At 42.6% G+C, this 20,811-nt stretch overlaps 1 non-coding gene across 1 annotated transcript; it reads right to left on the bottom strand.

Annotated features, from left to right (window-relative positions):
• Positions 1-7,716: 7,716 nt before the first annotated feature.
• On the bottom strand, positions 7,717-7,824 carry LOC130958273 (small nucleolar RNA R71). Its single transcript, XR_009077405.1, has one exon. It is a non-coding gene; the product is annotated as a small nucleolar RNA R71 (small nucleolar RNA).
• Between the last annotated feature and the right edge of the window lie 12,987 nt (positions 7,825-20,811).

Below are 20,811 nucleotides of genomic sequence, written 5' to 3' on the forward strand. Positions count from 1 at the left end.
ACTTACTCTCTTATGGCTTTCTTTCTCTCTTGCATGATTACCGTTTATGCGTGCTTCCTTGAGTTTAATACCTCTTCCTTTCCCCCTTTTCCAGGATGGTTATCAAGAAGGATAAAGGAAAGGCGCCGAAGAAACCGGCCACTAAGAAGGCACCTCAAGGATCCACCAAGATGGCGCACCAAGCACCCACGGCTAAGCCCTTCCTCAAGAAGCCAAGGAGCATCATCAATATTGATGCACTAGAGAAGGAACCGATACTGCGAGTTGGTCTACTCCATGATAATTGAAAGGAACTATCACGCGGAGCCTCTTCTTGCCCCTCCGATTCATGTTGTTCCGTTTGTGATACCCCGCATCGAGCGGCGGCAATGGGGGTTTCTAATGAGGCAACCGAAGGAGGCCAACCTACCTTGGGTGGTAGAGTTTTACTCCAACTACCACTCACCTTCTCTTGCATCGGTTTTCGTGTGTCGGAAGCAAGTCCCCATCATGGAGGAAGCTATTCAAGGAGTGCTTACGACCGGGCCATTAGCGGATGGGATTGACGCTTACCAAGAGGTCTTGTCAGCACGCTGCAGATATGGTTTTGATTGGGATGCCATTCTCCGGGTCATTGCTGTCCCGGATGCGTCTTGGATCCAAGGGAGGATGAGACCTCGACCCAAAGGGATTGATGCGCGATATCTCACTGTGGAGGCTCAGGCATGGGCCTAAATCTTAGCCCATTATGTGCTCCCAAGCACCCACGGGTCATCTATCACCGCCGAGCTAGCCTTATTGATTTGGTGCATTCTTACCGAGAAACCAGTCAACATCCCACCTATCATCCGTCAAGCTATGGGGCGTATCCATGCCAAGGGAAACTTATCCTTCCCCGCTTTAATGACGGAGTTAGTTGCCACGGCCGGTGTTTCCCGAGAGACTAAGGATCGGAGGGCCAAGATCGCGTTTGATGGTAATGTTGTTCCGACCAGGAAATATCTCAAGCCTCCGGCGGACACCAGTAACCTTGACATAGCCATCCCTGCGGGCGTCTATACTGCTTCATCCGTACCACCAAGATCACCCCACCAACGCATTGAGGATCTTCACAAGAAGATAGATCGTTATTAACGGCGAAACCAATACCGGTATGCTTAGTTGAAGAAGCTTTTAAGTGTTGTCACCGCACCTATGGAGGAACTGAGCATCTCCACATCTACCGCGACCTCAAGTAAAGATGGCAATGATGAGGAAGATGATGGACATTCCGGAGCCAATCACCCATTGCGCATCACTCATAGCACGGAGGACCGTGCTAATTTTTAAGTGTGGGGAGGTCGGTCAACTGATCTCCATAGGTAACACCCGAATAAACTTTGAACCTCTTTTGTTAATTAGGATAGATTGTATGATTAGGTTTTTGTTCTTTTGACACCATTTGCATGATAGTTATGTTTTGTTAGGACTACTTGGTTAGAGTAATGACTTCTTTCCTAAGAAACTAGAGATTTAGGGCAACCATACCAATTTTGAAAATTTTTGGTGCTAAGTTTGTTTGAAGAATGTAATTTGGAACATAGACTTTGAGTTGAGAACACAAGCAAGTGAGTTTTGAGCCTAATTGTGTGGCTGCATCTTATAGCCACTTATCTTCCTTCTTCTGTGCATTGTTCTCTCTATGATTGTGATCCTTAATTTGTTTGACTCTATATGTCCATTGTTGTATGTGTGAATGCATGTATATGATTGAGGCCATCGTTTTTGCTTAGCCACTTACCCAAATGGCCTTACCTTATAACAACCTTTGTAACCAACTTTGAGCCTGTGCTTAACCCACTTGTTCTTAATTTTAGCACATTACAAGCCAAAAATGGAAAACCATGAATGTCCTTATTTGAATCTTTGATTAGCTTAGGCTAGTTGTGTGTGTCATTCAAGTGTGGGCAAACGCGGGGGGGGGGGGGGGGGGCATTGGTTGAGGTAAGAGCATGTTGTTGTTTGTGTTAAAAATATTGAGAAGTGGATACATACTCATGCGTTGACTAAAAATGTAGACCGTATGCATTGACAAGAAAAACAAAAGAAGAAAAAAACAAAAAGAAAAGAAAAAGAATGAATAATGAAAAAAATATATATATAAGAAAAAGAAAAGAGAAAAGAAAGAAAGAAAAAGGGGACAAAACGCCCCAAAGTGAGACTCAATAACAATCAATGCTTATGTGTAATGATCAAGAGTGAATGCATGAGTATGTGAAAAAGTGAGGAATGGTTAGTTAGGTTAGTACATAATTGTATAGGATGTTATATAGGTTAGGTGGGAAGCTTAGGTTAATCAAAGAACTCAAATTTTAGTCCACTTAGCCAAATATATAACCCTACCTTGACCCCTAGCCCCATTACAACCTAAGGAAAGACCTCATGATATATGTATGCATGCATATAATAATTGTTGATTTTTAGAGGAAGAACAAATTTTGGAAAGCATGAAATAGAGGAGAATTAAGTGATTAACCCTATACACCGAGCGAACAGAGTGCAAACACTTCCAGTGAGGGTTTGAAGCCCAATTCCTTGTTCCCGGCTCTCATGAGCGTTCTTCATGCAAGTTGTGTGCATTTCATTTTGATGATTAAAATTGGTAGAATTCATGCATTGCTTATCATTTTGCCCTACGCGCTTACGTTTTCTCTTGGAAGATTGATTTGCTTGTGACCAAGTAGATGATAACACTCACCTTAGTTGCATTCATATAGATAGATTGCATTTTATGAATCTCATTCTCTTGTAATCCTTTGGTCTTTTGCTTTCCTTTAGCATGAGGACATGCTATAATCTAAGTGTGGGGAGGTTGATAAACCCCATTTTTAGGGTTTATCTTGTATGAATTTTGAAGGTTTTATCAATGGTCTTTCACACTTATTCATATAAAAATGCATGATTTTGTGTTCCTTTCCCAACTTTGCTTCATGGGTGAAAACATGCTTCTTTTACATCAAATTAGATACATTTTAATCCTCTTCTATTACCATTAGATGCCGTGATCCATTTGTTAAGTGATTTCAGAGCCTATAAGGCAAGGATGGCTTGGAAGAGAGGAAGGAAGCATGCATAGAAGAAAGGAGCACGGAAAATGGATGTGCGTACGCGTGGATGTGCGCTATTGAGACTAGCGCGAAGGAGCCAAAGCCAAAAGCCGGCGCACTCGCTCGGCTAAGCCGGAACCTCCAGGGACGCGCATGCGTGCTTTACGCTGGCGCGTGGTTCGCAAAAGCAGCACGCGTACGCGTCGATGTCCACACGTGATTTTTAAAGAGAAAACGTGACCAGCAATTTCAGGAAGTTACAGACCCTGTTTGGGGCAGAGTTCTGGCGGGAAAGGCATAAGAAGACCAAGGATTGAAGGGATTGGGATCCATTCACTCATTTTACACACATTTAGATATTTTCTTAGTTAGTTACATTTTGTAAAGAGAGAAACTTTTACCTCTCTCTAGGATTTTTCTCTCTCCGTTCCAATTTTTCTTGGATTCCTTTGGTGAGATCAATTGCTAATTGACTTTTACTTTGATTCAAGTTGTAGGTCTACTTTTCTATTCTAAATTAATGTTCTTTTGATTCATTCACTTTGGATCCTAGATTTGTGACTTTGTTACTTTGATTTTGTTCAATGAAGTGAGGGATTTCATTCAACTGTTTGATTGTTGATGCTTGCTTGAATTAGATAGCTTGAATTCAATTCCTTTTCTTAATTTCATAATGTCTCTTACTATTGCTCACCAATTGTTTAAGGAAATGACAACCCTAGCTATTGATGAGCGGATAATTTGTACGCTTTTTGGCATTGTTTTTAGTATGTTTTTAGTATCTTTTAGTTAGTTTTTATTATATTTTTATTAGTTTTTAATTAAAATTCACTTTTCTGGACTTTACTATGAGTTTATGTGTTTTTCTGTGATTTCAGGTATTTTCTGGCTGAAATTGAGGGACCTGAGCAAAAATCTGATTCAGAGACTGAAAAGGACTGCAGATGCTGTTGGATTCTGACCTCCCTGCACTCGAAGTGGATTTTCTGGAGCTACAGAAGCCCAATTGGTGCGCTCTCAACGGCGTTGGAAAGTAGACATCCTGGGCTTTCCAGCACTATATGCTAGTCCATACTTTGCCCAAGATTTGATGGCCCAAACCGGCGTTCAAAGTCACCTCAAGAAATTCCAGCGTTAAACGCCGGAACTGGCACCTAAATGGGAGTTAAACGCCCAAACTGGCATAAAAGCTGGCGTTTAACTCCAAGAGAAGTCTCTACACGAAAATGCTTCATTGCTCAGCCCAAGCACACATCAAGTGGGCCCGGAAGTGGATTTTTATGTCATTTACTCATCTTTGTACACCTTAGGCTACTAGTTTTCTATAAGTAGGACCTTTTACTATTGTATTTGACATCTTGGTAGCTATCTTCTAATTTTATGCTATCTTAGATCATTTGGGAGGCTGGCCTCACGGCCATGCCTAGACCTTGTTCTTATGTATTTTCAACGGTGGAGTTTCTACACACCATAGATTAAGGTGTGGAGCTCTGCTGTACCTCGAGTATTAATGCAATTACTATTGTTCTTCTATTCAATTCCGCTTGTTCTTTGTCCAAGATATCACTTGTTCTTCAACTTGATGAATGTGATGATCCGTGACACTCATCATCATTCTCACCTATGAACAAGGTGACTGACAACCATTCTTGTTCTACAAGCATTCGAGGCCCTAGTGTTTATCTCTTGGATTTCTGATTGCATGATGCATGGTTGATCGCCTGACAACCGAGTGCTCGCCTGACAAACGAGCCAGCCATTCCGTAAGATCAGAGTCTTCGTGGTATAGGCAAGAACTGATGGCGGCATTCAAGAGAATCCGGAAGGTCTAACCTTGTCTATGGTATTCTGAGTAGGATTCAATGATTGAATGACTGTGACGTGCTTCAAACTCCTGAAGGCGGGGCGTTAGTGACAGACGCAAAAGAATCACTGGATTCTATTCCGGCCTGATTGAGAACCGACAGATGATTAGCCTATGCTGTGACAGAGCATCAGGGACGTATTTTCAATGAGAGGATGGGAGGTAGCCATTGACAACGGTGAAACCCTACATGAGCTTGCCATGGAAAGGAGTAAGAAGGATTGGATGAAGACAGTAGGAAAGCAGAGGGACGGAAGGGAAGGCATCTTCATACGCTTATCTGAAGCTCTCACCAATGATATAAATAAGTATCTCTATCTTTATCTTTATGCTTTATTCGTTTATCACTATACCCATTTGAGTCTGCCTGACTGAGATTTACAAGGTGACCATAGCTTGCTTCATGCCACCAATCTCCGTGGGATCGACCCTTACTCGCGTAAGGTTTATTACTTGGACGACCCAGTGCACTTGCTGGTTAGTTGTGCGAAGTTGTGTTTATGCCATGGTATTGAGCACCAAGTCTTTGGAGCCATTACTAGGGATTGTTTATGTTTTGAAAAGTATTGATCACAATTTCGTGCACCAAGTTTTTGGCGCCGTTGCCGGGGATTGTTCTTGTGCATGGACAACTGACGGTTCATCTTGTTGCTTAGATTAGGCATTTATTTTTTTCGAAATTCTTAAAGATGAATTCTAGAGTTTCATGATGATTTGCTGAAATCTGGCTGGCTGTAAAGCCATGTCTAATTTCATTGGACCGAGGTTTCAACTTATCATCACAAGAGCTTGTTGATCTTGCTTTTGGAGCAGTGATCTGCTAAGGCTTGGCTGGCCTTTGGCCATGTCTAGTGTTTTGGACCGAAGCTTTCTTTGAAAGCTTGGCTGGCTGTGAAGCCATGTCTAATTCCTGGACCAGAGTCTTAGACTAGCATTGCACTGATTCCTGGAATTCTCATTAAGAATTTTGATATCTTTTTCCACTTAATTTTCGAAAATCACAAAAAAAATTCACAAAAACCATAAAAACCAAAAGTATTTGATGTTTCTTGCTTGAGTCTAGTGTCTCATCTTAAGTTTGGTGTCATTTGCATGCATTCATTCATGTGTCTTAAGGATCTTCAAGTAATTCTTGATGATTTCTTACTCTGATCTTTGAATTCTTTTGACTTGAGTGTTTATGTGTCTCATATAGTGTCAGTAGTATACAAACTGCTAAGTTTGGTGTCTTGCATGCATTGTTATTTGATTCTTGTTGCATTTTGATCCAAAAATATTTTTTATTTGTGTCCTTTCAAGTCAATAATACAGAGAATTGAAGACTCAGAACATACTGCAGAGGAATTATACAGAAAAAGCTGGGCATTCAAAAATGCCCAGTGAAGAAGGCAGACTGGCGTTTAAACGCCAGCCAGGGTACCTGGTTGGGCGTTCAACGCCCAAAAAGGGTGCATTTTGGGCGTTAAACGCCAGAATGGATACCATTCTGGCCGTTTAACGCCAGGATGGTGCTAGGGGGAAGATTTTGTTTTTCAAATCAAATTTTTTTTCAAGTTTTCAAAGTTTTTCAAAATCAAATCTTTTTCAAATCATATCTTTTCAATCAAATGTTTTCAAAATTAATTTCTTTCCTTTTTCAAAGATACTTACTAACAATTAATGATTTGATTGAACATTTTTTGCCTTTTCTGTTGAGAAAGGTTTTATGTTTGAATTATATCTTTTCTTGTTAGGCAAGTAATTAATCAAATCTTTTAAAAATTGTTTTTAAAATCATATCTTTTAAAATTGTTTTCAAATCAAATTTTTTTTTAAATGTTTTTCAAATCATATCTTCTCAATCACATCTTTTTAAAAGCATAACTTTTCAATCATATCTTTTTAATCACATCTTTTTCAAAATAGTTTTCAATCAAATCTTTTTAACTTCTAATTTTAAAAATCTTTTTCAAAAGTCACTTGATTTCTTTTCCACTTTTATTTTCGAAAATCAATTAGTGTTTTTAAAAAAAAAATGTTTTCAAAATATTTTAATTAATTTTCGAAAAATTACTTCCCTCCTTCTCACATCCTTCTATTTATGGAGTACCACTCCTTCTCAATGCACAATTCGAACCTTAGCTAATTAAAGTTCGAATTCTTCTTCTCCTTCTTCTTTCTATTTCTCTTTTCCTCTGACACCTCAAGGAATCTCTATACTGTGACATAGAGGATTCCACATTTTCTTGTTCTCTTCTCTTTCATATGAGCAGGAGCAGAGACAAAGGCATTCTTGTTGAAGCTGACCCTGAACCCGAAAGGACCTTGAAGAGAAAGCTAAGAGAAGCCAAAGCACAACTCTCTTTAGAGGACCTGACCGAATTCTTCAAAGAAGAAGAAGACATGGCAGCCGAAAACAACAATAATGCAAACAATGCAAGGAAGGTGCTGGGTGACTTTACTGCACCTACTCCCGACTTCTATGGGAGAAGCATCTCTATCCCTGCCATTGGAGCAAACAACTTTGAGCTTAAGCCTCAATTAGTTTCTCTAATGCAACAGAATTGCAAGTTCCATGGACTTCCAATGGAAGATCCTCATCAGTTTTTAGCTGAATTCTTGCAAATCTGTGATACAGTCAAGACTAATGGGGTTAACCCTGAGGTCTATAGACTGATGCTATTCCCTTTTGCTGTAAGAGACAGAGCTAGGATATGGTTGGACTCTCAACCTAAAGAAAGCCTGGACTCATGGGAAAAGCTAGTCAATGCCTTCTTGGCAAAGTTCTTTCCACCACAAAGATGGAGTAAGCTTAGAGTGGAAGTCCAAACCTTCAGACAGAAGGATGGAGAATCCCTCTATGAAGCTTGGGAAAGATACAAACAATTGATCAGAAGATGTCCTTCTGACATGCTTTCTGAATGGAGCATCATAGGTATTTTCTATGATGGTCTCTCTGAACTATCCAAGATGTCCTTGGATAGCTCTGCTGGAGGATCTCTTCATCTGAAGAAGACGCCTACAGAAGCTCAAGAGCTCATTGAAATGGTTGCAAATAACCAATTCATGTACACTTCTGAGAGAAATCCTGTGAACAATGGGACAAGTCAGAAGAAAGGAGTTCTTGAGATTGATACTCTGAACGCCATTTTGGCTCAGAATAAAATATTGACTCAACAAGTCAATTTGATTTCTCAAAGTCTGTCTAGAATGCAAAATGCACCAGTTAGTACTAAGGATGCTTCATCTGAGGAAGAAGCTTATGATCCTGAGAACCCTTCAATGGAAGAGGTGAATTACCTAGGAGAACCCTATGGTAACACCTATAATTCTTCATGGAGAAATCACCTAAATCTCTCATGGAAGAATCAAGAGAGACCTCAACAAGGTTTCAATAATAATGGTGGAAGAAACAGGTTTAACAATGGCAAACCTTTTCCATCATCTTCTCAGCAACAGACAGAGAATCCTAAGCAGAACCCCTCTGACTTAGCAACCATGGTCTCTGATCTAATTAAAACCACTCAAAGTTTCATGAATGCAACAAGGTCCTCCATTAGAAATTTGGAGGCACAAGTGGGACAGCTGAGCAAGAAAGTTACTGAACTCCCTCCAAATACTCTCCCAAGCAACACAGAAGAAAATCCAAAAGGAGAGTGTAAAGCCATAAACATGGCCGAATTTGGAGAGGATGGAGAGGAAATGGACGCCACTGAGGAAGGCTTCAATGGGCGTGCACTAACCTCCACTGAGTTCCCCAATGAGGAACCATGGAAATCTGAGACTCAAAATGAGACCATAGAGATTCCATTGGACTTACTTCTGCCTTTCATGAGCTCTGATGAGTATTCTTCCTCTGAAGAGGATGAGTATGTCACTGAAGAGCAAGTTGCTAAATACCTTGGAGCAATCATGAAGCTAAATGACAAGTTATTTGGAAATGAGACTTGGAAGGATGAACCTCCTTTGCTCACCAAAGAACTGGATGACTTGTCTAGGCAGAAATTACCTCAAAAGAGACAAGACCCTGGGAAGTTTTCCATACATTGTACCATAGGCACCATGACCTTCAAGAAGGCCCTGTGTGACTTAGGGTCAAGTGTAAACCTCATGCCTCTCTCAGTAATGGAGAAGCTAAGGATCTTTGAGGTACAAGCTGCAAGAATCTCACTAGAGATGGCAGACAACTCAAGAAAACAAGCTTATGGACTTGTAGAGAATGTTTTGGTTAAGATTGAAGACCATTACATCCCTACTGATTTCATAGTCCTAGAAACTGGGAAATGCATGGATGAAACCATCATCCTTGGCAGACCTTTCCTAGCCACAGCAAAGGCTGTGATTGATGTTGATAGAGGTGAACTGATCATTCAAGTGAATGGAGAATCCTTTGTGTTTAAGGCTCAAGGATATCCCTCTGTCACCATAGAGATGAAGCATGAAGAGTGTTCATACCCTGGGTCAAGCTGTCCGACCCGGGATGTTTAGCGACAAGCCGACCGACCTCTTCAGGCCAAATGCCCGACCTCTTCAGGCCAAATGCCCGACCTCTTCAGGCCAAATGCCCGACCTCTTCAGGCCAAATGCCCGACCTCTTCTCAAAGAGCTCGGCTAAATGCCCGACCTCTTCTCAAAGAGCTCGGCCAAACTCGCCAAAGGAGCCCAAAGCAGGCCCAAAACGAAGGAACGCAGCCCAATCTAAAGGCAGCCAAAGCCCAGAAAGATAAAGGCGGTTCCGTTGAAGATAAGCTGACCTCACCCAAAGATAAAGATAAGATAAGATAACTAACTTATCTTATCTAAGAAGGTCACTTCTCACCATTATAAATACACTGGAGCACCCAGGTATAACTCATACTCTGATTCTACACATTATCTGCTTGGACCCATGCTAACTTAAGCATCGGAGTGTCATTGCAGGTACAACCACCAACCACTCTGCATGTCAAGCTCGGGTCCCTGAACCCCCACCTCGGGCATCTCCAGACGACCGAGCTACACGTTTCAGGTAACCCCCGGAACATTGGCGCCGTTGCCGGGGAACCTGGAAGTCATCCCATCACCATGGCGGACAACCATGACAACGACCATGATTCAGATCTAGAGGATAGAACACCGCACAAAGACGCGGATACTACACCAAAAGATACTCTTCAACCCACCAAAGGCGAGAATTCGCCAAAAGAGGAGGCTATGGAGGCACTTTAAGATCGCTTAAAGCAACTCGAAAAAAAGGTGGAACATCAACAAGAAGCTGAGAGAGACCTACGAAGGGAAGTTAGGTGATGCCACGAGTTAAAGGACAAGCTCCTAAAACTCGAAGCAGATCTCAAGGCCAAAACAACTCGATCCGGTCACGAAGACAACCCCTACAAAGATCAAGACCCATTCACCAAAGATATCATGAAAGCTAAAGTCCCAAAGGACTTCAAGGCTCCCGACATGATCCCATACGGCGGCACATTAGATCCAAGCCATCATCTCAGTAATTTCAGAAGAATGTACCTCACCGACACATCGGACGCCATTCGATGCAAAGTCTTCCCGACTACTCTAACGAAGACAGCAATATGGTGCTTCGACAGTTTGTCTCCAAGATCCATCACAAGTTTGACGACCTTGTTAAGAAGATTCCTCGCCAGGTTCTCCATCCAGAAGGATAAAGCCAAACACACTTCAAGCTTGCTGGGAATTAAACAAGGAGATCAGAAAAGCCTTCACAGCTACATTGAAAGATTCAACAACGCATGCCTTGACATACAAAGTCTTCCAACAAAAGCGGCCATCATGGGACTCATCAATGGCCTAAGAGAAGGACCTCTCAGCCACTCAATATCCAAGAAGCACCCAACATCTCTGAACAAGGTACAGGAACGGGAACAGAAATACATCAACATGGAAGAGAACTCTCGACTAGGAGAAAGCTAAAAAACCGAATTCTCCTAACCCACCACGGGACAAGGATAAAGAGTCCAAGAAAAGAGAAGATCAATCGGAGAAGATCCCACCACCTCGCCCAATCAAAAGCAAAAAGGAGAAAGAGGTCGGACGAGTTGAAGGCCCACCTCATAACAAAGAATTGGGCAAGTTAAGGTCCACCTCACACCAAAGAGGTCGGACAAGTTGAAGGTCCATCTCACACCGAAGATGTCGGGCGAATTGAAGGTCCACCTCACACCAAAGAGGTCGGACAAGTTGAAGGTCCACCTCACCACCAAAGAGGTCAGACAAGTTGAAGGTCCATCTCACACCGAAGATGTCGGGCGAATTGAAGGTCCACCTCACACCAAAGAGGTCGGACAAGTTGAAGGTCCACCTCACACCAAAGAGATCGGGCGAGTTGAAGGTCCACCTCACACCAAAGAGGTCGGACAAGTTGAAGGTCCATCTCACACCGAAGATGTCGGGCGAATTGAAGGTCCACCTCACACCAAAGAGGTCGGACAAGTTGAAGGTCCACCTCACCACCAAAGAGGTCGGACGAGTTGAACGTCCACCTCACACCAAGGAGGTCAGACGAGTTGAAAAGGACAACGGAGTACGAACAAGCCTTCCGAGATTTTGAAATCCTTGGGGCAACCACCCATCCTTTCCAGATCACGGAAAAATGAAGAACTCATTATACCTCGCAGTGGGAAGTCAGGCAATAGCCTCAGCACTAGTCAGAGAAGACGAAAGTGGGAAACAACCCGTCTACTTCATCAGCAAAGCTTTACAAGGGACCGAACTAACCTATCAACAGATAGAAAAAGTTCGCCTACACCCTCATACTCACCTCTCGACGACTCCACCCATACTTTCAAGCTCACACTATCAGAGTTCCAAACCAACCAGCCAATAAAGGGCATCCTGTAGAAAACAAACTTAGCTGGAAGAATCCTACAGAGGACAGCTCGGATAATTCGGGAGACCTTGGACAAAACCAGAGAACATCTCGGACAATCCGGGGGACTCTGGACAAAAACAGAAAATAGCTCGGACAAATCGGGGAAAATGAAGTCTGACACATAGAATGCCCGAGCTAATGCAGCCAGCACCAACAGCTCGGACAATTCGGGGATATGAGGTCCGACACATACCCTGAGAGCAGAATGCCCGAGCTGATGCATTTTCAAAACTAGCCAACCAAGGGGCAATAACAGAAGCCTCATCCGAGCTACATTACAAGACCACAACAAATCGGTCTCGAAGGCGGTATAAGGGATGTACTCAGGGTCAGCCACAGTAACACGCATTTAAACTATGAAATCCAGCTAATCAGACACGCTGTCCGGGATCTTAGTAGACATCTCAAAGACATAGGTCGACTATGGAATTACTACCAAACAACTCGGGCAAATAAGGAAACAACTCGGACAATAACAGTAAAACATAAAGTGACAGACGTGGCAGTAAAAGGGAAACCCCAGGACTCACACAAAAGTCCAAGGGCACCCTTTGGAGGCAACAACAGAGCAAAAACCCAAATACAAAGTCAAAGCTTTACATCAAAAAGCATGCCAACTTCCACATTGCCCCACCAGAGGAGCTCATCAGTATAACATCACCTTGGCCGTTCGCAAAGAGGGGACTCGACCTCCTTGGACTATTTTTCCAAGGATCGGGACAAGTCAAGTTCCTCATTTTAGGGGTGGATTACTTCACAAAATGGATTGAGGCAGAGCCCCTAGCTAATGCCACTGCTCAAAGAAGTCAGAAATTCTTGTACAAGAACATTATTACAAGGTTTGGGGTTTCTTACTCCATCACCACAAACAATGACACTCAATTCACGGACACAGGTTTCAAGAAAAGAGTGGCTAACTTGAAAATAAAGCACCAAATTCACATCCGTAGAACACCCACAAGCCAATGGACAAGCAGAAGCTGCCAACAAAGTCATACTAGCTAGGTTAAAACGGAGACTAAAGGACACAAAGAGAGCTTGGGCTGAAGAGCTCCCACAGGTCCTATGGGCATATCGGACAACTCCACACTTCACCACGGGGGAATCACCCTTCCGATTGATTTACGAAATGGAGGCAATGATCCCAGTAGAGATCGAAGAAGGATCCCCCAAGAATGATCTTCTACAATGAAGAGGTCAACTCCCAAATCCAAAAGAAAGAACTCGACCTACTTCCAAGAGTCCGAGAGAGAGCTCCGATCAAGGAAGAGGCGTTAAAAACGTCGAATGGCCTCAAGATACAATCAGAAGACAGTACAGCGAAGCTTTGCCAACAACAACCTTATCCTAATCCGAAATGATATCGGAACAACTCAACCTGGAGAAGGAAAGCTAGCACCCAACTGGAAAGGACGATACCAAGTTGTTTAGAAGAACTGGGGAAAGGTTGCTACAGACGGCCCGAACTTGAAGGGCAAGAGCTACCAAGGTCATGGCATGCCTGCAATCTAGAAAAGGCGCCAGGCCGAGATCCAAAAAAATTGCCCGACCTAGAAAGGTAAAGTACTAACATGTACACACTCTTATCTTTATATTATTGTTTAAAAGATTGCAGATTTCCTAAAAAGTTTCCTACCAAGACGCCCGACTACGGCAGGTCGGCAAGGTGAAACACCAAAATCATCGCCCGATCACGACAAAATCGGCAAAGATGAACACAGAATAATGTAAGAAGTTATCAAAAGTGATCCAAAAAAAAAAAGAACCTGACGAGGTCTTACGGATTGCTAAAATAGTAACTTAAAGACTGGCCGACGTTGAGAAGTCGGACCAAGTCAACCCAAGTTATCAGCAAATCCCTGGAAAGAGACCTGGCAAAGGTCCAAGAAAGAGGATTATGAAATAACTTAGAAGAGATCGACATGACGAAGTCGGTCTCCTACAATAATAAAGTTATAGAAGTAATTCCTGAAAGAGACCTGACAAAGGTCCAAGAAAGAGGGTTACGAAATAACTTAGAAGAGATCGACATAAAGAAGTCGGTCTCCTACAACGGACAAGTTATAAAAGTAATCCCTGAAAGAGATCTGACAAAGGTCCAAGAAAGAGGATTACAAAAATAACTTGGAGAAGGGACTGACGTAAAGAAGTCATCCCATAAACAAAAAGTTATAAAAAGTAATCCCTGAAAGAGACCTGACAGAGGTCCAATAAAGAGGATTACTAGAAATAACTTAGAAGCGACCGACATGAAAAAGTCGGCCCAAAGCTACAGCTTGGAACAACAAGAAAAAGTCGGACCAACAAAAGCTACAGCTTGGACCGACAAGAAGAAGTCGGACCAACGAAAACCACAGCTTGGACCGACAAGAAGTCGGACCAACAAAAGCTACAGCTTGGACCGACAAGAAGAAGTCGGACCAACGAAAACCACAGCTTGGACCGACAAGAAGTCGGACCAACGAAAGCTACAGCTCGTCGACACGAGAAATTGGACCAACGAAAAGCGTGCGCTAAAAGGGACATAGCTTTGCCCAAAAGGCCACAGCTCCATGACAAGGCTATCAAAATTGTTCAGACCAACTAAAAAAGGCAATGCCAAACTCGCACAAAATAAAACTACTCAAGATCGACCAAAATCAGGATGCTTGAGTACGACTTCCCCCAAAGAGAGCACGATCTCACGGAAAGATCGAACTCAAGCAGGGGCAAAGTCGTACAGGTCGACGTCAGCTAAGAAGAGGCGCAAGTACAATCTCAAAAAAGAACAAGCCAAAAGGTTAAGAAAAAACCTTAAGGCTCAAAAGTGCTTAGCTAAAAGGGATACAACTCCACTCAAAGAAGGCACAATCTCAAACAGGGCTACGTATGTCATCCGAGACTAAAAAGGTTCTATACAAAGAACACTAAAAAGTCATCAGACAAGTTACTAAGAGTCCGGATATCAAGCCGCAAGGATAACTTCACCAAAGCAGAGGGTTGTCAACACAAAAGCAAGGCGTGATCCAGAAAGCAAGGGTAGAAAACCCACACTACTACTTAAAAGAGGACGGACTGTGAAGTACCAAACCTCTAGAAAATCTGCAAAAGATTGCAAATCAATGAAGAAACAAGCAAGACAGATGCTTGAGCACTACTTCCAAAGAGATCGAAGCTTTGAAAAGCACGATCTCGTGGAAAGATCGAACTCAAGCAGGGGCACTGTTCATACCCTGGGTCAAGCTGTCCGACCCGGGATGTTTAGCGACAAGCCGACCGACCTCTTCAGGCCAAATGCCCGACCTCTTCAGGCCAAATGCCCGACCTCTTCAGGCCAAATGCCCGACCTCTTCAGGCCAAATGCCCGACCTCTTCTCAAAGAGCTCGGCTAAATGCCCGACCTCTTCTCAAAGAGCTCGGCTAAACTCGCCAAAGGAGCCCAAAGCAGGCCCAAAACGAAGGAACGCAGCCCAATCTAAAGGCAGCCAAAGCCCAGAAAGATAAAGGCGGTTCCGTTGAAGATAAGCTGACCTCACCCAAAGATAAAGATAAGATAAGATAACTAACTTATCTTATCTAAGAAGGTCACTTCTCACCATTATAAATACACTGGAGCACCCAGGTATAACTCATACTCTGATTCTACACATTATCTGCTTGTACCCATGCTAACTTAAGCATCGGAGTGTCATTGCAGGTACAACCACCAACCACTCTGCATGTCAAGCTCGGGTCCCTGAACCCCTACCTCGGGCATCTCCAGACGACCGAGCTACACGTTTCAGGTAACCCCCGGAACAAAGAGCTTCTCTCAAATCAGAGTCAAGAAAAGCCCCCACAGTCAAACTCTAAGTTTGGTGTTGGGAGGCCACAACCAAACTCTAAGTTTGGTGTTGAACCCCCACATTCAAACTCTAAGTTTGGTGTTGGGAGGTTCCAACAGTGCTCTGAGTATCTGTGAGGCTCCATGAGAGCCCTCTGTCAAGCTACTGACATTAAAGAAGCGCTTGTTGGGAGGCAACCCAATATTATATTTTACATATTTTCTTTTGTTATTTTATTTTATTTTGTAGGTTGATGATCATAAGAAGTCACAAAATTAATTGAAAAAGCAAAAACAGAATGAAAAACAGGAAGAAAAACAGCACACCCTGGAGGAAGATGCTGCTGGCATTCAAACGCCAGTAAACCTAGCAGTTGGGCGTTTAACGCCCAGTCTGGCACCATTCTGGGCGTTTAACGCCAGAAAGGGGCACCAGACTGGCGTTAAACGCCAGAAAAGGGCAAGAACCTGGCGTTAAACGCCAGGAATGGGCACCAGCCCGGCGTTTAACGCCAGCATTGGCTCAAAACGTGAATTTTGATGCCATTTGGTGCAGGGATGACTTTTCCTTGACACCACAGGATCTGTGGACCTCACAGGACCCCACCACCACTCTCTCTCTTCTTCCCCCATTCACCAATCACCTCAACACCTCTTCCCCAAAAACCCTTCACCTATCAAATCCCATCTTTCTCTTCACCACTCACATCCATCCTTCATAAAACCCCACCAACCTCACCCTTCAAATTCAAACCACTTTCCCTCCCAAACCCACCCATAATGGCCGAACCCCACCCCCCCTCTCCTATAAATACCCTTCTTCAATCCTTCATTTTCACACAACCTAAACAACACTTCTCCCCCTCTTTGGCCGAATACACCACCATCTCCCTCTTCCTCATTTCTTCTTCTTCTACTCTCTTCTTTCATCTTTTGCTCGAGGACGAGCAAACATTTTAAGTTTGGTGTGGTAAAAGCGTTGCTTTTTCGTTTTTCCATAACCATTATGGCATCCAAGGCCGGAGAAACCTCTAGAAAGAGGAAAGGGAAAGCAAAAGCTTCCACCTCCGAGTCATGGGAGATGGATAGATTCATCTCAAGGGTGCATCAAGACCACTTCTATGAAGTTGTGGCCTTGAAGAAGGTGATCCCCGAGGTCCCCTTTTCACTCAAAAAGGGTGAATATCCGGAGATCCGCCATGAGATCCGAAGAAGAGGTTGGGAAGTGCTTACCAACCCCATTCAACAAGTCGGAATCTTGATGGTTCAAGAGTTCTATGCCAATGCATGGATCACCAAGAACCATGATCAAAGTATGAACCCGGATCCAAAGAATTATCTCACAATGGTTCGGGGGAAATACTTGGATTTTAGTCCGGAAAGTGTGAGGGTGGCGTTCAACTTGCCTATGATGCAAGGAGATGAACATCCTTACACAAGAAGGGTCAACTTTGATCAAAGGTTGGACCAAGTCCTCACAATCATATGTGAAGAGGGCGCACAATGGAAGAGAGATTCAAGAGGCAAGCCGGTTCAATTGAGAAGGCATGACCTCAAACCCGTGGCTAGAGGATGGTTGGAGTTTATCCAACGCTCAATCATTCCCACTAGCAACCGGTCCGAAGTTACTTTAGACCGGGCCATCATGATCCATAGCATCATGATTGGAGAAGAAGTGGAAGTTCATGAGGTAATAGCCCAAGAACTCTACAAGGTGGCGGACAAGTCTTCCACCTTAGCAAGGTTAGCCTTTCCTCACCTCATTTGTCACCTCTGTTATTCAGTTGGAGTTGACATAGAGGGAGACATCACCATTGATGAGGATAAGCCCATTACCAAGAAAAGGATGGAGCACACAAGAGACCCCTCTCATCATGAGATCCCTGAGATGCCTCAAGGGATGCACTTTCTTCCACAAGACTATTGGGAGCAACTAAACACCTCCCTAGGAGAATTGAGTTCCAACATGGGACAACTAAGGGTGGAGCACCAAGAACACTCCATTCTCCTCCATGAAATAAGAGAAGATCAAAGAATCATGAGAGAGGAGCAACAAAGGCAAGGAAGAGACATTGAGGAGCTCAAGCACTCCATAGGACCTTCAAGAGGAAGGAAGAGCCGCCATCACTAAGGTGGACCCGTTCCTTGATTTCCTTGTTCTTTATTCTTCTGTTTTTCGAATTTTAGTGCTTATGTTTATCCATGTTTGTATCTTATGATCATTAGTGTCTTAGTGTTTATGCCTTAAAGTTATGAATGTCCTATGAATCCATCACCTTTCTTAAATAAAAATGTGCTTAATTGAAAAGGAAAAGAATTGCATGAATTTTGAATTTTATAACAGTTTAATTATTTTGATGTGGTGGCAACACTTTTGTTCTCTGAATGTATGCTTGAACAGTGCATATGTCTTTTGAATTTGTGGTTCATGAATGTTGGCTCTTGAAAGAATGATGAAAAAGGAGACATGTTACTGAGGATCTGAAAAATCATAAAAATGATTCTTGAAGCAAGAAAAAGCAGTGAATACAAAAAAAAAAAGAAAAAAAGAGAAGCAAACGAAAAAAAAAAACCGAAAAAAAAAAGAAAGAAAAAGAAAGAAATAAAGTTGTGATCCAAGGCAATAAGAGTGTGCTTAAGAACCCTGGACACCTCTAATTGGGGACTTTAGCAAAGCTGAGTCACAATCTGAAAAGGTTCACCCAATTATGTGTCTGTGGCATGTATGTATCCGGTGGTAATACTGGAAGACAGAGTGCTTTGGGCCACAGCCAAGACTCAATAAAGTAGCTGTGTTCAAGAATCATCATACTTAACTAGGAGAATCAATAACACTATCTGGATTCTGAGTTCCTAAAGAAGCCAATCATTCTGAATTTCAAAGGATAGAGTGAGATGCCAACACTATTCAGAGGCAAAAAGCTAAAAGCCCCGCTCATCTAATTAATTCTGATCTTCATAGATGTTTTTTGGAGTTCATTGCATATTCTCTTCTTTTTATCTTATTTGATCTTCAGTTGCTTGGGGACAAGCAACAATTTAAGTTTGGTGTTGTGATGAGCGGATAATTTGTACGCTTTTTGGCATTGTTTTTAGTATGTTTTTAGTATCTTTTAGTTAGTTTTTATTATATTTTTATTAGTTTTTAATTAAAATTCACTTTTCTGGACTTTACTATGAGTTTGTGTGTTTTTCTGTGATTTCAGGTATTTTCTGGCTGAAATTGAGGGAACTGAGCAAAAATCTGATTCAGAGACTGAAAAGGACTGCAGATGCTGTTGGATTCTGACCTCCCTGCACTCGAAGTGGATTTTCTGGAGCTACAGAAGCCCAATTGGCGCGCTCTCAACGGCGTTGGAAAGTAGACATCCTGGGCTTTCCCAATATTTGATGGCCCAAACCGGCGTTCAAAGTCACCTCAAGAAATTCCAGCGTTAAACGCCGGAACTGGCACCTAAATGGGAGTTAAACGCCCAAACTGGCATAAAAGCTGGCGTTTAACTCCAAGAGAAGTCTCTACACGAAAATGCTTCATTGCTCAGCCCAAGCACACATCAAGTGGGCCCGGAAGTGGATTTTTATGTCATTTACTCATCTTTGTACACCTTAGGCTACTAGTTTTCTATAAGTAGGACCTTTTACTATTGTATTTGACATCTTGGTAGCTATCTTCTAATTTTATGCTGTCTTAGATCATTTGGGAGGCTGGCCTCACGGCCATGCCTAGACCTTGTTCTTATGTATTTTCAACGGTGGAGTTTCTACACACCATAGATTAAGGTGTGGAGCTCTGCTGTACCTCGAGTATTAATGCAATTACTATTGTTCTTCTATTCAATTCCGCTTGTTCTTTGTCCAAGATATCACTTGTTCTTCAACTTGATGAATGTGATGATCCGTGACACTCATCATCATTCTCACCTATGAGCAAGGTGACTGACAACCATTCTTGTTCTACAAGCATTCGAGGCCCTAGTGTTTATCTCTTGGATTTCTGATTGCATGATGCATGGTTGATCGCCTGACAACCGAGTGTTCGCCTGACAAACGAGCCAGCCATTCCGTAAGATCAGAGTCTTCGTGGTATAGGCAAGAACTGATGGCGGCATTCAAGAGAATCCGGAAGGTCTAACCTTGTCTGTGGTATTCTGAGTAGGATTCAATGATTGAATGACTGTGACGTGCTTCAAACTCCTGAAGGCGGGGCGTTAGTGACAGACGCAAAAGAATCACTGGATTCTATTCCGGCCTGATTGAGAACCGACAGATGATTAGCCTATGCTGTGACAGAGCATCAGGGACGTATTTTCAATGAGAGGATGGGAGGTAGCCATTGACAACGGTGAAACCCTACATGAGCTTGCCATGGAAAGGAGTAAGAAGGATTGGATGAAGACAGTAGGAAAGCAGAGGGACGGAAGGGAAGGCATCTTCATACGCTTATCTGAAGCTCTCACCAATGATATACATAAGTATCTCTATCTTTATCTTTATGCTTTATTCGTTTATCACTATACCCATTTGAGTCTGCCTGACTGAGATTTACAAGGTGACCATAGCTTGCTTCATGCCACCAATCTCCGTGGGATCGACCCTTACTCGCGTAAGGTTTATTACTTGGACGACCCAGTGCACTTGCTGGTTAGTTGTGCGAAGTTGTGTTTATGCCATGGTATTGAGCACCAAGTCTTTGGAGCCATTACTAGGGATTGTTTATGTTTTGAAAAGTATTGATCACAATTTCGTGCACCAGCTATGTAGTAGATTCCTTTTTCTTGGCTTAGGGGTTGAGTTGTTGGAAACACTTGAATAGTTAATATCAATTATTAACTATCAATTGAGAAATGTTAATTGACTTGTAGGCCACTAGAGCTAAATTTCAATAGAACTTGTGACTCAAAGTTAATTACTTTCACTTGACTTTCCTCCATGATTAGGGGTCAACTAAGTGAAGCAATGATAAATTGTTGTTACAATTGATGGAAGCTATAATGATGGAACTTCTAATGCTCACCCTTAGCCAAGGCTTTTATCATAATTGATTGTTGTTCATTTTTGTTAGCTTAAATTCTTGCATCAAACTCTCAAAAACCACAAAAGACTTCCTAATCAATGATGTGCATTCGAATGCAATTCCTAGGGAAGACGACTCGGGACTAATGCTCTCGGTTATAGATTTTAGAATTGTTTGATGTGAAATTTTTGTGTCGGTTGG

This window comes from Arachis stenosperma, chromosome 10, assembly GCF_014773155.1.
Source record: "Arachis stenosperma cultivar V10309 chromosome 10, arast.V10309.gnm1.PFL2, whole genome shotgun sequence".
Taxonomy (NCBI): Eukaryota; Viridiplantae; Streptophyta; class Magnoliopsida; order Fabales; family Fabaceae; genus Arachis; species Arachis stenosperma.